The sequence below is a fragment of the Alosa alosa genome, chromosome 23 (genome assembly GCF_017589495.1).
Source record: "Alosa alosa isolate M-15738 ecotype Scorff River chromosome 23, AALO_Geno_1.1, whole genome shotgun sequence".
Lineage (NCBI taxonomy): Eukaryota > Metazoa > Chordata > Actinopteri > Clupeiformes > Clupeidae > Alosa > Alosa alosa.
The window spans coordinates 15,334,400-15,350,155 of NC_063211.1; the positions used below are offsets into that span (position 1 = coordinate 15,334,400).

The 15,756-nt window shown below is 41.2% G+C and overlaps 2 non-coding genes across 2 annotated transcripts; one reads left to right on the forward strand and one right to left on the reverse strand.

Moving 5' to 3' along the window:
• The first annotated feature begins 7,088 nt into the window (after positions 1-7,088).
• trnal-uaa lies at positions 7,089-7,173 on the forward strand. Its single transcript has one exon. It is a non-coding gene; the product is annotated as a tRNA-Leu (tRNA).
• A 7,577-nt stretch (positions 7,174-14,750) lies between these two features.
• On the reverse strand, positions 14,751-14,835 carry trnal-uaa. The gene has a single exon. It is a non-coding gene; the product is annotated as a tRNA-Leu (tRNA).
• Positions 14,836-15,756: the final 921 nt, after the last annotated feature.

Sequence of the window (15,756 nt, forward strand, 5' to 3'; positions counted from 1 at the left end):
AATTCTACATCTTCTTTGGCTATTCTACAATCTATTCACCTTTTCAGCACCAGTAGGGTACTTTCTGTGCAGCCGCACACACACACTCAGGCATGCCAAACAAGCATACACAAAAGTTTCAAGAGTGGGGGATGGAGTAAAATATGGAGACAAATTGAAGTGTGATTTATTTTCGCGGAACGGATGTACAGGACTGAGCGGCGGTCATATTTTGTACCGCTATGCGGTACATCTAGTTTATTAACTATGAATGAGGAGTAATTAGGAGCTTACAAAGGGACATTCTTAATTAAGGGTCTAGCAAGGGTAGAATAAGGTTTTGCAGAATAAGGTATTAATTAGTGACTTATAATGACTAACAAATGGCTAGTATGCTACTAATATACATGTTAGTAAGCAGCTAATTAATGGTGAATATGTGTGTCTTAATATAAAGTTTGATTGTGATTGGCTGAATCGCGTTTGATGCTGTTGTAAAATGCTGTATAAACATATACCTTGACCACATTTTGTTGTATATTACTGCGCTACCATAACTTGATACAAAAGTAGTTGTGTCTCGACGTTGCTTGGCAACCATTCAGATAGAGGTAATATATATATTTCTTGGCGGAAGAATGATTATCTATTAATAAATCGGTTCCATTTCTAGTTGCTGTGCCTTTACTTTATAAAACGTTGCCAGTTTATGAAACTTTGGTATTTATAGTAACAGTTTTAGAAAACCAATAAGCCACTCAAGTCTGTAGGTTACACTGATTCTACAACAGCTAGGGGGTTTTAGCGGAGTGCCTAATACCTCCCTTAGCTGTTGTAGAATCAGTGTAACCTACGGCCTCTCGGGGCTTATTGCTTAAGTAGACTGCCACCAACATATTTTCAAGCACAAATTGGTTGCTTCATCTCTGGCATGGGAAATTAGTTTGTCTTTCAAGTTTATACCGAATACAGCCTAAAGGATTCATGTATGGGCGGCCAGAAGGAAGCTCTACTGTGAGCTCCACAAATGCTCTGGAAGATGTAGCTTCTGTTATGCACTACATGGTCATGGTCAACAGCTAATTGAAAAGCTATCTGCTTCAGGAAACTTACTTTTTTTACTCAGGGCAGCAGTTTTCAGTTATGTGCTTACATAATTGCAAAATGGTACTCCAATGTTTCAGATTAGTAAACAGAATGTGCCTTTGCAACATTGGATGAATGGTTGCTGATAATTGGCAATGCAGATATTGCATTACCTTTCATTTGACACCAGGAATATGCTTCTTCACAAAGGGGTTCATGTGCAGTAAGCATTTGATTGTCAGTATGCATTTTGGATAGCCAAAAGTCCTATGGGGGTTTTCATAGGCATTTTACAAAACGCATGAGCATACCTTGGCAAATAATGTCTTTTAAAGCCGTCATATTTTCATTCTATATTGATCTACAGTACTTTTGCACACAGCTTCACAAGCCCTGGTGCTAGGGCTCAGTTGTGTTTCTAAGTGATATCAAGTGACCTAGAGGGCTGAAATATGGTCAGTTCAGAGATTCTTGTAATCCGGCAGAAAGAAAAAACTTTATTCTAGCCTCTGTAACTCTGTGTCAGTACATCACATTGATTCTGACTGTTTCCTATGAAAACTACAGGTTCTAGCTTTCTATAAAGGTCAAACATTTGATGGTAGGCCCCAAAAGAGGTGGGAACAATGCCCTTGTAAGTAGGCACAGTGCAATTGGAATTAACGTGGTTAAAGATCAGCCATTTCTTTCTATAACAGTCGAGAACCCTTTTGCAATTATGTAAGCACATAATGTAATCTGAAAACTGCTGCCCTGAAAAAAAAACAATCCAAATGATTTCAGCTGGTATTCTGTCTATAATGGAGTGGAATGGACATTTCTAAGCGTCTCCAAACTTTTGACTGGTAGTGTATATAATATATAGATAGATAGATAGAGAGAGAAGTGTGAATTGCAGTTTGAAATAGTCCATGACAGCTGATTGCTACCATAAGTAATATCAAGTGATGTAAGTCTTTAAGTGGCAAAGTCCTTGATAGACACATGAGTATCAAAAAAATAGGTATGAACTGAAAGCGTCTAACCTTCACATTTGGTGTTCAGTCCTTGTCACAGAGCTCACTTTGGGTCACACTGATGCCGTTAACTAACACTCAACATCACTCAAGAGATTTGTGCTCCACACATACACACACACAGACACGCACACACTTACACACTCACAAACATGCACACACACGCATGTACATAAGCGTGCAGCACTGAGGGGGAAGTCTGTTTCATCGCTACTTACTGAAAAGCAGCAGAAAGAAAATGACATCATCGTGACTGCTAGAGAAATAACCAATCAGCTACAGTGCTGCAGAGGGGACACATTCCCATTGTTATTGTTTATTGTAAATATTCATATTTGTGATTGTTTGCTACTCTGGCACAGTAGAGATGAATCGTCTATGGTCGGCTGCATTGTGAACTGCATGATCAATTCACAAGACGCTTAATCAAAGAGCAACGTACAAGAATCTATCTTGATAGTAATCAAGGATCTTTGATTAAGCGTCTTGTATAGAACTGGTAGGCCAGTGGTTTCTTTACATCAGTTCTGAATTGATTGAATCCGTGAAGTCTGTGTACCAAGCGACCTTGGGTTTGAGAAAGGTGCTATATCAAATAAACATATTATTATTATTATTATTAATGACCATATGCGCAATATGTTATTAGAGCTGCATGCAGGCTGCATGTATTGACTGTATAAATTACATTATGAAAAGATAAATTAATATAACAGAACATTATAAATGCCATCTTGGAACTTGGCTATGTGAGGTTCATCTAGTGCTCTTTACACCATACTGAATAATCATGTGGTGAGGCCGTGGTTAGCTACCCTGTCCCACCTATCAGCCACTTTCTCAGCCACTGCATTACAGTAAGAAACTTGGCAGAGGAGTCCCGTGTAGCAGAGGGGATGCTACTGCACTCTAGTGTTTCATTTTCACAATAAAACTCAGCATGTATTCATTTCAGGTGTTGCGCAAAATGTATGTCTTTCATCTGCACCATGTATTATTGTTTACTTCAGTGTAGGGCTTTCAAATAATGTGTTATCACATGAAGAGTTTGGTTCCAAAACGGCATATTTAATGTTAGCATTTTGGAACCAAACTCTTCACATTTTCAAAAAAAAATGCTGTTAATTCTTTTGGGGGCCAAAAAGCTGCGTATCACCCATTGTGTTTCTACCTTTTCTTATTGGGGCCTAGCAGTGAAGCTGCGGTTCGTTCCTACAATGGAAACAGCCCTATAGCATGTGGGATGTTCAGTGAGGATCATTTACACATCAGAGCAAATTAATTCAATTTCAAAATATTACATTCAGTTTCAAGTTAACTGGGATTCAATTCCAAACTAAGGAATTCAATTCCAAATAAACTATTCAAATCTTGTTTCTCAATACAACTGCTCAAATTCAGCAATTCAAGTGTAAATACAAAATATTCAGATTTATTTTGAAGAGGAACAAGAGTTACTGCATAGTATTTCATATCATCCATATCAACAATGCACAGATGCTCACATGTTGAAATGTCATTGGTACTGCAGAGCTTTTTCAGGGTAATTTACTAATTGGCAAATGCAACATACACACAAGTTGTCAAAAGCAGCACAAAAAAACTGGCCAGTTTGCAGTCTTTAGTAAGATCCTCAACATGAAGGAAAAGGAATGAAGAACGCACATGTAAAGGTTGAAACGACTTTGCTCATTATCCAAAGCAGTTCCTCTGTCATCTATATTATTGTCCTTCTCTGGACAAAATCGCCCCACCTTCCTGTGGCACATGCAGCACCTTTTCACCAGCGCTCCTCTTCCTCTTCCTCCTCATCCTCTTTTACTTCCACCTCAGTGACCACTTCCACACATTTGTGTGACATGATCTATTGGGCAATAACCAAACACAAATAAGAATGTTTAACAAGCTTAGCCAACATTTCACACCTAAAAATGTCAAAAACATAAACATAAACACAAAAACATTTTTACCTTGACACTCATTGAACAAGAGTGCCATAAGCTAAGATGTTCGGTAACACTTTACTTGACGGTTGAGTTCATAACACATTCATAGCAGCTGTCATAAACTGCACATAAAGCATTCATGACTGTTTCATAAGAGATGACTCAACATTAATACCAAACCTTGTCATGAATGTGGAAGACAGAACGACGACCACAAGTCCAACAATCGCAAAGCAGCATTGACGTTTTTGTTCCAGATCATGTCACATCGGAGTCAATGGGCTACTCCAGTACCAAAAAGACAGAACATGGTCAAGCATATAATGTTTGTTTCATAAAAATGTATGGTAACACTTTACTTGACGGGTCAGTTCATAACACATTAATAGCAGCTGTCATAAACTGCACAAGCATTCATGACTGTTTCATGAGACAGGACTCAACATTCATACCAAAGCTTTCGTGAATGTGGAAGACAGAACGACGACAACTTGTCAAAATAAAAGTCCAACAATCGCAAAGCAGCATTGCCGTTTTTCTCTCCAGCCTTTGTAAATATTTCATGAATATCTTATGAAGTCTACATTGAATGTTACTTTACTATACAAGAAGTATTCGTAATCACTGAGTTTAATACTGGGAGGTAAACTAGCCTACATTATATTTGTGTAACCTGGAACGGTTGGACATTCCCATTAGCAAACGATGAGAAATCATTTGCAAAGGTTAGGCTACATCATAAAACAAATAGGCTACATTTTTATGAAACAAAAATTATTTGCTTGACCATGTTCTGTCTTTTTGGCACTGGAGTAGCCCATTGACTAAGATGTGAGGTGATTAGGTAAGAGGTTTGGAACAAAAAAGCTGCAGTGCTGCTTTGCAATTGTTGGACTTTTATTTTGACAAGTTGTCGTTGTTCTGTCTTCCACATTTATGAAAGGTTTGGTATGAATGTTGAGTCATGTCTCATGAGACAGTCATGCATGCTTTATGTGCAGTTTATGAGAGCTGCTATGAATCAGGCTTGTGCACAATTCGAATCGCAATTCTGCTTCCTGTTTGCTACCTCAATTGAAATTCAAGTGAAATTCAAGAATTGAATTTCAGAGCCAGTTTCAATTAAATTCCATAATTTTGCACAAGCCTGCTATGAATGTGTTATGAACTCACCCGTCAAGTAAAGTGTTACCAAATGTATTTGTTGTATTTTGTAACCTTTGCAGGTGATTTCTCGTCTTTTGCTACTGGGAATGTTCAACCGTTCCAGGTTAAACAAATACGGGTCAGCTGAATGTAGGCTAGTTTACCTCCCAGTGTTAAACTCAGTAATTACGAATACTTCACTTAATAGTAAAGTGACATTCAATGTAGACTTAATAAGATATTCATGAAATATTTACAAAGGCTGGAGAGATTAAATGAATGGTTTCCAGGTTACACAAATATGGGTCAGCTGAATGTAGGCTAGTTTACCTTTGCGATTGTTAGACTTTTATTTTGACAAGTTGTCGTCATCCTGTCTTCCACATTAATGAAAGGTTTGGTATGAATGTTGAGTCATGTCTCATGAATGCTTTATGTGCAGTTTATGACAACTGCTATGAATGTGTTATGAACTCACTCATCAAGTAAAGTGTTACCCCCTAACCCTAATCCTAACCTCTAACCCTAATCCTGTCCCCAACCCTAACCCTAACCCTAATGCTAACCCTAACTTGTTATGACAAAAACGGAATGAAACTTAATGACATAAGCGTTACAGTATGTCATAAACATTTATGACTTGTTCATGGCACGTTCATGACAGTGTCATGTCACTCTTATGTTGGTACTGTCAAGTAAAGTGTTACCAAATGATCATAACTGAAAATTGACTGGAAAAAAACCCCTGTCTGAATTAGATAATGTCTATTGGACACGTTGTTACTTCTCTAACAAACTACAAGGACAGGAAGGGGGGAAATCCAAAATACTTTTTACAGAGGATTGCATTACATCTGTAGTTTCACATCAGTATATGATGTGGCAACAAGCTGGGAAATGAAGAACTTTGAAATTCATGGCTGTGCAGACAGTGTACGCAGCTTCCCATTAGCCAATTAGGGGGGAAAATCAAAGATGTTACAATGACTGACATAAAAAATAAAAGACTATATATACTTACTTATACTATATGTTATGGTTAGGCCACTTTGAGTTGTAACTCAACCCTGCAATGTGAGTGAGCGTACAGAGGTCAGTGTGGACAGAGAGCACTCAGGAGTAGATGTATCGCTTTTGCGCCCACTTCAGGCATATTTTCTTCACAACGTGCACGTAAAAACATGGTGTGGTATGTACAAACCGGCCACACGTAAAACCGCAGATTGCCTGTCTCGGGAGCAGGGAATCACAAATTGCACTTTCCCGTGTCATGCATATGCATTCAGAGGAGGGTCAGAGGAAACTGGGAGTTTTGTGTTAAAAGATGGGAGTAGAAGCGCCTAATTAGGTATTCCCTTGTATGTATGAAAACTGTCCAAGAAAGCGCACGTCAGTTTTGGGGTGAAATATTACCCACTGGTAAAAGCAGGTGTTAATCCAAAAATGTGGTTAAATGCGTCAGCAAGAAAAGCATCCAAAGACAACAGAATTGGTACTTACTGGAATTGGAATTGGTAGAGCACCAATTTTACTTCTTTGTTGTTGTCATCATCAGTAGTATATTATCATGAACTATCTGTCAAAAATAAGCCCCGCCCCCTGAAACGTCATAAATCACGTCATAACCACGCCTCCTTTTTATGCAAATTAGCCATGTGGTTGTCACCACGTGTTGCTTGTTATTGTTTTGTGAGTCATGTGACTGGTGTCAAACCCCTGGGCGGCCATATTGGATGTAAAGTCATGTGACAGTCATGTGTCTGGTGTCAAACAATGCCACGCCCCCTTGGCATCCATATTGGATGTAGTGTCATGTGACAGTCATGTGCCTGGTGTCAAACCCCTGGGTGGCCATATTGGCCCCCAAACCCCCATGTGTGTTTTGTGGATAATGGGGCTAAATACAAAGTGTGCTGCTAGGATGGCCGAGTGGTTAAGGCGTTGGACTTAAGAACCAATGGATGTTTGTATCCTCGTGGGTTCGACCCCCACTCCTAGCAACTATATTAATGGCTGAGAGTAGAATGAAGTTTACTTTTATTTTTTGATAAGTCCTAGAGATGTTGAGAGATATGGACTAAAAAATATTTTTTTTAAATAAAAAGTTTAAATTGGTTACCATATTGCTAGGCGCTTTGGTTAAAAAGGTGTCAGCCAAATCCCATATACTGTAATTTTTATAACTAGAATCATGGGGTCGTGTGTGTGTGTCTGTGTGACCAAATGGGTCTATGTCTGGAGGAGGGGTTTGGGTCTATGCCCGGAGGAGGTGTTGGGCCCGGGCATGTCTCTGAGTTTATAGTTTGAAGTCCCCTTCATGTGTCTTATCAAACAGTTGGCTCGGCTCAGGCGTACTGTTTAACTGACTACAATCACAATGGTTAATTATGTATGTATGTATTGGGGGTCTATGATTCCCCCACACTTTGTAGAGGAGGTGTTGGGTCCGGACATGTCTCTGAGTTTATTGTTTGAAGACCCTTTCATGTATGCACCATATAGAGGGCTAGACGCTGTCGTCCTGTTTAACTGATTACATACACAAATGTATCTGTGAGAACTGTATATGGCTAGTGACAACTGTATGCATGCACGTAGAGTCATTATAATGATGTGTTTTGGTTGTGCTAGGTAGCCATGTGTCTGCCCTGATGTTGCTAACTACTCTGCATAGGGGGATGTAAGCAGTTAGTGAATGGGGGTTAGGATCAAACAATTAAACGGGTGATGGCCGGAACCGGAGACTTGCTGTCTGATGTTGCTAACTACTATTCATATGGGGATGTAAGCAGTTAGTGTATGGGGCTTAGGATCAAACAATTAAACGGTGATGCTGGTTAGAACGGAGGAGACATGGTGTTCTGATATTGCCAACTACTATGCATATCAGGATGTAAGTAGTTAGTGTATTGGACAAAGGATCAAACAATTAAAAACGTATTGGCAGGGGGTGGCGACTGTCTGGATCTGCATTTGTAATAAGGCCTATGGCATACAGTAGGCGGGGTGATGAGGGTCGTGGTCAATGTTCCGTTGACCAATTGAAGGCCTGGGGGCCAAACCTACAAACTAATGTAATGACATATTACCGGCCTACATTTTGAATGGTCAGCCCCTAAGGTTTAAAAATCCCTGTTAGAACATTCTGCCAGGTATTCATCAGTCTTCATAATACAACGTTCATGAAAACAATGTGTCAGATCTCTGAGAAAAATGCCAGACCTCATCAACCTTGGTAACAATGTAGCCCTTTTCAATAGCCTTCATCAGCTCAAGACTAACCCAACACCCCGAAATGGAGCGCTCATCATCACTGTGCTCACAGGGGCTGGTCTGATTCTCTTCTACAGCACAAGTCCTGCAGAGGGGGAACATCAATTTGCCATTGCAGCGGTATGGCAGCACGGGGTGTAGTAAGCCCCTAGGTGGAGAGACTGTAGCTTTGATCAACCCGTAATAATTTTCAAGTGGCTGAAAATCTCCCACTATGATCTGGGGGTTGTGGATGGGGTACTCACACTTGCTCTGACATGCCGGGTATAGGGATGTGAAATCAACGTAGTGAATTTTCTCACCCTCACCAGCTTTGCGGTAAAGATTGTAGGCATCTGTTCTTCCACCGTTAAGAGAATCGCGAGGATTTAAACGCTCGGGGTGTACGTATGTGGCCATGAATCTCTTAACATCAGGGTCACGCTGCTTAGCCTGGTTCCACTCACATTCCCACATCACTTCGACCCTAAACCCTTTGGTCTTGGTAAGGTATGTCACCTTATCATCAAAATGTCTCCTCACATCCCCGTAAGGGATATTTAACAGGGGGTGTATATGGTCTGGATTGTAGCGGCAATCATGGCCGTGATGAAAACAGCCATTAAATTCGAGTGCATGTTTGACACCATTTTTTTCATAATAGCCGTCGAGGTAGTACTGACCTACTTGCACCTCGCCACCTCTCAAAGCATGTTGTACAACCATATCTCTACTATCATTCACATATTCCAACCATTGGATAGAGGAGTTGGAGTATGCCTTATGTTGGTTAACATAGGCATTGTTGTGTGTGAGTGCTATTGTGTCTCGTTGCAGGAAGCGTGCCTTGTAGACAGCCATGCAGCAGGATGCTAATGTAGTCTGAGTGAATGGGTCTACACCAGTACAGCCCATGAACGTCTCGCGGTATTTCATGCACGCGTCCCTCAGTAGCACAACATCATGAACCCCGTAAGATCGTAGCTCTTTCTGAAAATCAAATACGCCTTTGGATGCTTCGCTATACCATGTGTCAAAGTCAGCTCTGTCTTTATTGGACATGGTGTCGCACTCCATAGTACTCACGGTCTGGATAGGGGCCCCTATAGTAGTTGTTCACTGCTGTGTTAAATTTGTGTGGGAAGTACCCTTTCTCACCGGTGTTCAGATTTAAGGCCGCAGTTGTCTTAGCCAAACGCATGGGGATGAACGAATAGCTGTCAATGAACCGCTGTTTAAAGATCTCATCATACATGAAAATTAATCTGCATCCAGTCATGATTATTTTGGGCGTAACCCCTAGCTTGGTGAAATGCTCCAGTAAAATGATATTATCAAACCCTGATGCATTGTGGGCCATCCATGTGTAGCCCTTATATGTAGACCGTCTGAAGTGGCTCAACATCATAAACACACAACTACTACCCTCGGCCTCAAAAGACCCCCCTTTGAAAGTCATGGCAGCAGCAAAATTAGCCTGGTGTTTACCATTTTCAAATCGTGTTTCTAAATCGAAAAAGATATACTTGGGCTCTGTCTCTTCCGGCTTGAAGGGTTGAATGAAACAGCTATGGTTATCACCAGGCACCAAATTGGCTTTACAGTGAGGACAACGCATGGGTGAGCATCTGTGGGGTTTTTCTTATTCATGCTAACATGATATCGTCTGTTACACTTTTTGCAGTACTTAGTGACATCACATGGGACCACCATTCTGCCTATAACCCCAGTGGGCGCAGGTTGTTTGTGTCTGGAATGGCAGTAAGCTGATTTGCAGTATCGCATACAATCACGGCAGTATACTGATGGTCCTTTATTTTTGTGGCAATTCACATCGTTGCATACATCACAGTTGTATTTACACGCGTGATCACGTTTACTACTGTAGCCACGGTAGCAAAAACCACAAAAGTGACCTTCCCCCAGGAATGTATTGGGGCGCAAAATCCGGTGGTAATGATTGTCATGGAGGTACAGATAAACAGTTTTCTTAGGGTTGGGTGTCACCCTAGTCTGATATGTCAGCAACTCATGTAGGGGGGTTCGGTAAAAGACCACAATTTTAACATCATACATGTCCTCAAACACGGCCACATCAGCAAAACCTATTTGCTGCTGAGGCGTGAACCCCGCATGCTCATGCATGTCAGCCCCCAGCTCCAATAATCTATCGGCTGTGGCATCAGGGTTCAAAAAATGAGCCAGACAAATAGCTAAACAGGCATTGTTTGAGTCATTAACAGGCGTGAACAAACATATTTTTTTCTTCCTGATGACCTCATCATGAGCCAAATCCTTCAGCTTCCTATAACCACCACCGTTTCCACTGCGCACTATAGAGACGAGGAGATCCAGACTCTGATCGGCCAAGAGCATCGTATTACTCTGTAACACCCTCTCAATAGCTTCAATCAACCGGTCCAAAGCATAACCATTTTCATTTGTCAATTTAGCCTGTACAGCGGTAGTAAGACTTTCACCCCTTAACACAATGTTGATAACTGCATTTTCCCCACCTAATCTCCTTGAGAAATCCACAATATCGTTCAAGATAGCGTAACAGTGTTCTATGTATGAAGCCATGTCAGTATCACGCAAGCCCCTAAAATTTAGCGGCCTACTTAGTTCCATACTGTTGAAACGGGGCCTGGCTATAACTCTGTAATCACCAACAACACCTCCCTCATTCGCTAAGCGTTCTATGGCATCACGGTCTAAATTGTAATCAGGGGCCGTGTCATGTCCAACATTGCCACCGTCACAGGGCTGTACACCAGAACGGCCAGGAGTCACATCCACACTCGCCGAGGGCTCATCTTGTAAAATAGCTGTAGGAGACCTATCATGTACATCACCGCCAGTACCTGTTTGCAACCCAGACCCGCCAGGTTGTACATCCATGCTTACTGTGGGAACCCTGTCATGCATATCACCACCAGTGCCTTTTTGCACCCCAGAACCTCCAGCTAACACATCCATGCATACTGAGGGCCCATCAACATTATTTGTCTGAAAGTAAGGATGGTGTATCTATTGGGTATTGGCCCATCGGGTGTAACATTATTTGTGTAGGAATCTAAGGATGTAACATTATGTTAATAAGGATGGTCATGTAATTGGTCTCTGACTAATGGATGGCTGTGTGGTGTTTGAATCTATGCATCTCCTGTGATATGTATCCAAATTCTGTTTCATGCGCTTGATAATAGGATTGTCCCGGTCAATGTTTTGTACGAATCTAGCAGCTTGGCTTTCAAGCTGAGCAACCATTGTTTGCAGAGTGTTAACACTGTCAGGGTAGCCATCTCTTGTACGTTTATCAGACGGCTCGTTGTCGTCACCCCCGCTGTTTGATTCATCATTTCTAGCGCGTTTATGTGGCGGAGGCATTGCTACTCTGTGATTACTCAGCAAATTATTCAAGACTTTTTAAAACTAAATTACGCATATATAGCCTACCACACGTGCACAATCATAACTAGTATAAAAATAATTAAAAAATAAAAACAGCAATAGAAAAAAAAGAAACCTAAAGGCTACAAATCAAAACAAAAAAGCCCTTAGACAATCTATCATAATAGGGTTTTTAACAAAGTCTAGATCAACATAAAAGTATCATCCCTGCTCTGTATACCATCCATAACAACTGCGAAATTCTTCATGATGATTCTTGGTAGCGACGTGATTATCTCTGCAGACCTCATGCAGAATTTTCATAGCACCAACAACCAGATCTAATGCATTGCCGCATGGATCTACTACACCGGTAGCACTACGAGTCATGTGTGTATTTAAACGTTCACCACATTTTGGCTTAGCATCATTTAGCATCAACACAACAGTATCCAAGGCTGATTCTGCATCTGTGTACTTATAGTGACCTGAGTTTACATCACACACTGCATTACTTACAGAGGGCCCAGCCGACCCCAAGTCATCAACAACCGTTAAAACTGACCTTTTATGAACTTCACAGGATTCGTTGGCTTCCACAGCGTTTAGTATATCCCAGTCAGATATGTCATCAAAATCCGTTCCATTAATATCCCATGTTTCAAGTTGTGTATCAGTCCATAAATCCGCGCGGTTGATATCCTCTGATTGAGTCTTGACAATAGGTCGATAGTCCTTTGAATAAGCAACCCCGTTGTTGATAGATGCGTCTCCAAGGCCTATAGCGTCATCCGTTGTAGTCAGATCTGTAAATGATAGCGAACACATTAGCCTACTATGGGAGCGCCTAGCACATGTTTTATTTGATCATAAACAGATATTGGTGAATTTCAACTTACCAATCGTTTCTTGAACACCCACATATAACCGCTTAGCAGACCCCTCAGTTTCGGTTAGATCATCTTCAACATCACAATGACGACGCTTCTCAGTTGCTTTGTGATAGATACGGACGTCGGATGATACCCCCGCTGTAGCGGCTGTAGACCCCGTGGGGGTAGGCCTACTCGATGTATCCTCCACTTCAGACACCCCGATCGGTATATCCAATTCGTGTTCGCCAGGCAGAATGGACTCTGTTGTGTCGGAGTCTCTGATGACCTGATTATCATCAGATAGAACCGGTCTCGTGGCTATGAAATAGGATGGATATTGAATGTGTAAATATAAAAAGAAACACTTTTAGATTAAGACACGATATCAAGCAGTAAACTCCAGGGAAACCATACCTTCAGAAGCACAATCACCCTCTGCCTTGTCAAGTATATCACCATGCACTGAAAATGTAGAAACAATCAGAATACACTATTAACAAATAGCCTACTAATAAAAAGAATAGGAAACAGGAATAAACAAATACAAATCTCCACACAAGGTAATATTTAGCTTGGGGGGACTTACAAAGTAGGCTTAGATATCCGGGTCTAACATTAGATGCTATAGGATCACCAGTTGTATTCAATGAACCACCAAGGATTGACAAACTGTTAAAAAAAACAAAAAAAAAAAAAAAAATGCGTTAATGGCAATTAAAGTATTTCATGTATGTTATAGACAACCATTGACAGTAAGGGTAAATAGATCTTAATGCAAATACATACTCACATGTACTGAGGTCCATGCTGCACAGCTATCTTCTGACTACAGACAAGTCAATGATGAAGACTGATGAATACCTGGCAGAATGTTCTAACAGGGATTTTTAAACCTTAGGGGCTGACCATTCAAAATGTAGGCCGGTAATATGTCATTACATTAGTTTGTAGGTTTGGCCCCCAGGCCTTCAATTGGTCAACGGAACATTGACCACGACCCTCATCACCCCGCCTACTGTATGCCATAGGCCTTATTACAAATGCAGATCCAGACAGTCGCCACCCCCTGCCAATACGTTTTTAATTGTTTGATCCTCTGTCCAATACACTAACTACTTACATCCTGATATGCATAGTAGTTGGCAATATCAGACACCATGTCTCCGGTTCTAACCAGCATCACCGTTTAATTGTTTGATCCTAAGCCCCATACACTAACTGCTTACATCCCCATATGAATAGTAGTTAGCAACATCAGACAGCAAGTCTCCGGTTCCGGCCATCACCCGTTTAATTGTTTGATCCTAACCCCCATACACTAACTGCTTACATCCCCCTATGCAGAGTAGTTAGCAACATCAGGGCAGACACATGGCTACCTAGCACAACCAAAACACATCATTATAATGACTCTACGTGCATGCATACAGTTGTCACTAGCCATATACAGTTCTCACAGATACATTTGTGTATGTAATCAGTTAAACAGGACGACAGCGTCTAGCCCTCTATATGGTGCATACATGAAAGGGTCTTCAAACAATAAACTCAGAGACATGTCCGGACCCAACACCTCCTCTACAAAGTGTGGGGAATCATAGACCCCAATACATACATACATAATTAACCATTGTGATTGTAGTCAGTTAAACAGCACGCCTGAGCCGAGCCAACTGTTTGATAAGACACATGAAGGGGACTTCAAACAATAAACTCAGAGACATGCCCGGGCCCAACACCTCCTCCGGGCATAGACCCACCCCTCCTCCAGACATAGACCCATTTGGTCACACACACACACACACACACACACACACACACACACACACACACACACACACACACACTTTTTAACCAAATGATGATTCTAGTTATAAAAATTACAGTCAACATGGGATTTGGCTGACACCTTTTTAACCAAAGCGCCTAGCAATATGGTAACCAATTTAAACTTTTTATTTAAAAAAAAAATATTTTTAGTCCATATCTCTCAACATCTCTAGGACTTATCAAAAAATAAAAGTAAACTTCATTCTACTCTCAGCCATTAATATAGTTGCTAGGAGTGGGGGTCGAACCCACGAGGATACAAACATCCATTGGTTCTTAAGTCCAACGCCTTAACCACTCGGCCATCCTAGCAGCACACTTTGTATTTAGCCCCATTTACCACTAAACATATACAACTCTTACAAAGTTTATCTGATTCCCCATTATCCACAAAACACACATGGGGGTTTGGGGGCCAATATGGCCGCCCAGGGGTTTGACACCAGGCACATGACTGTCACATGACACTACATCCAATATGGATGCCAAGGGGCGTGGCATTGTTTGACACCAGACACATGACTGTCACATGACTTTACATCCAATATGGCTGCCCAGGGGTTTGACACCAGTCACATGACTGTCACATGACTCACAAAACAATAACAATAACAAACAACACGTGGTGACAACCACATGGCTAATTTGCATAAAAAGGAGGCGTGGTTATGACGTGATTTATGACGTTTCAGGGGGCGGGGCTTATTTTGACAGATAGTTCATGATAATATACTACTACTCTCGATTGTTTAAAACAGCACTCACTGATACACTTATTCTTATTGTACTACACCTTTTTTAAATTGTCCTAGAATTGTTGTGGGAATTGCCTTAAACTGTTTACCATGTTGTTAGTCTCTTTGGTTAAAAATGTGTCAGCCAAATGTAATGTAATGATAAAAAGCACGTAAAATGAAGAGGCACAGTGTGCGATGTTTGGCCATGGCGCTGATAACGCTGCCTTTGCAAACGTACATAAATCTGCCCCTCAATGCTATGTCACAGTTGGACCCTCACATGCAGCTCGGATAAGCTGTGAGTTTCCTGGCTTACATAAGACTGGTTTGTTGTGGCTAGTGGTACTGGTGGTCAAACAGGTACAGTTGTAAAGTGGTTGTAGAGGCAGATCCGAGATGCTGTAAGTTACCTGAGATGTGATGTCTTTCTCAAGCAGGCCTTTAATCTTGATGGATGGGCCTGGGATTGGTGGGAACAGTTTATCAAAAACCCTGC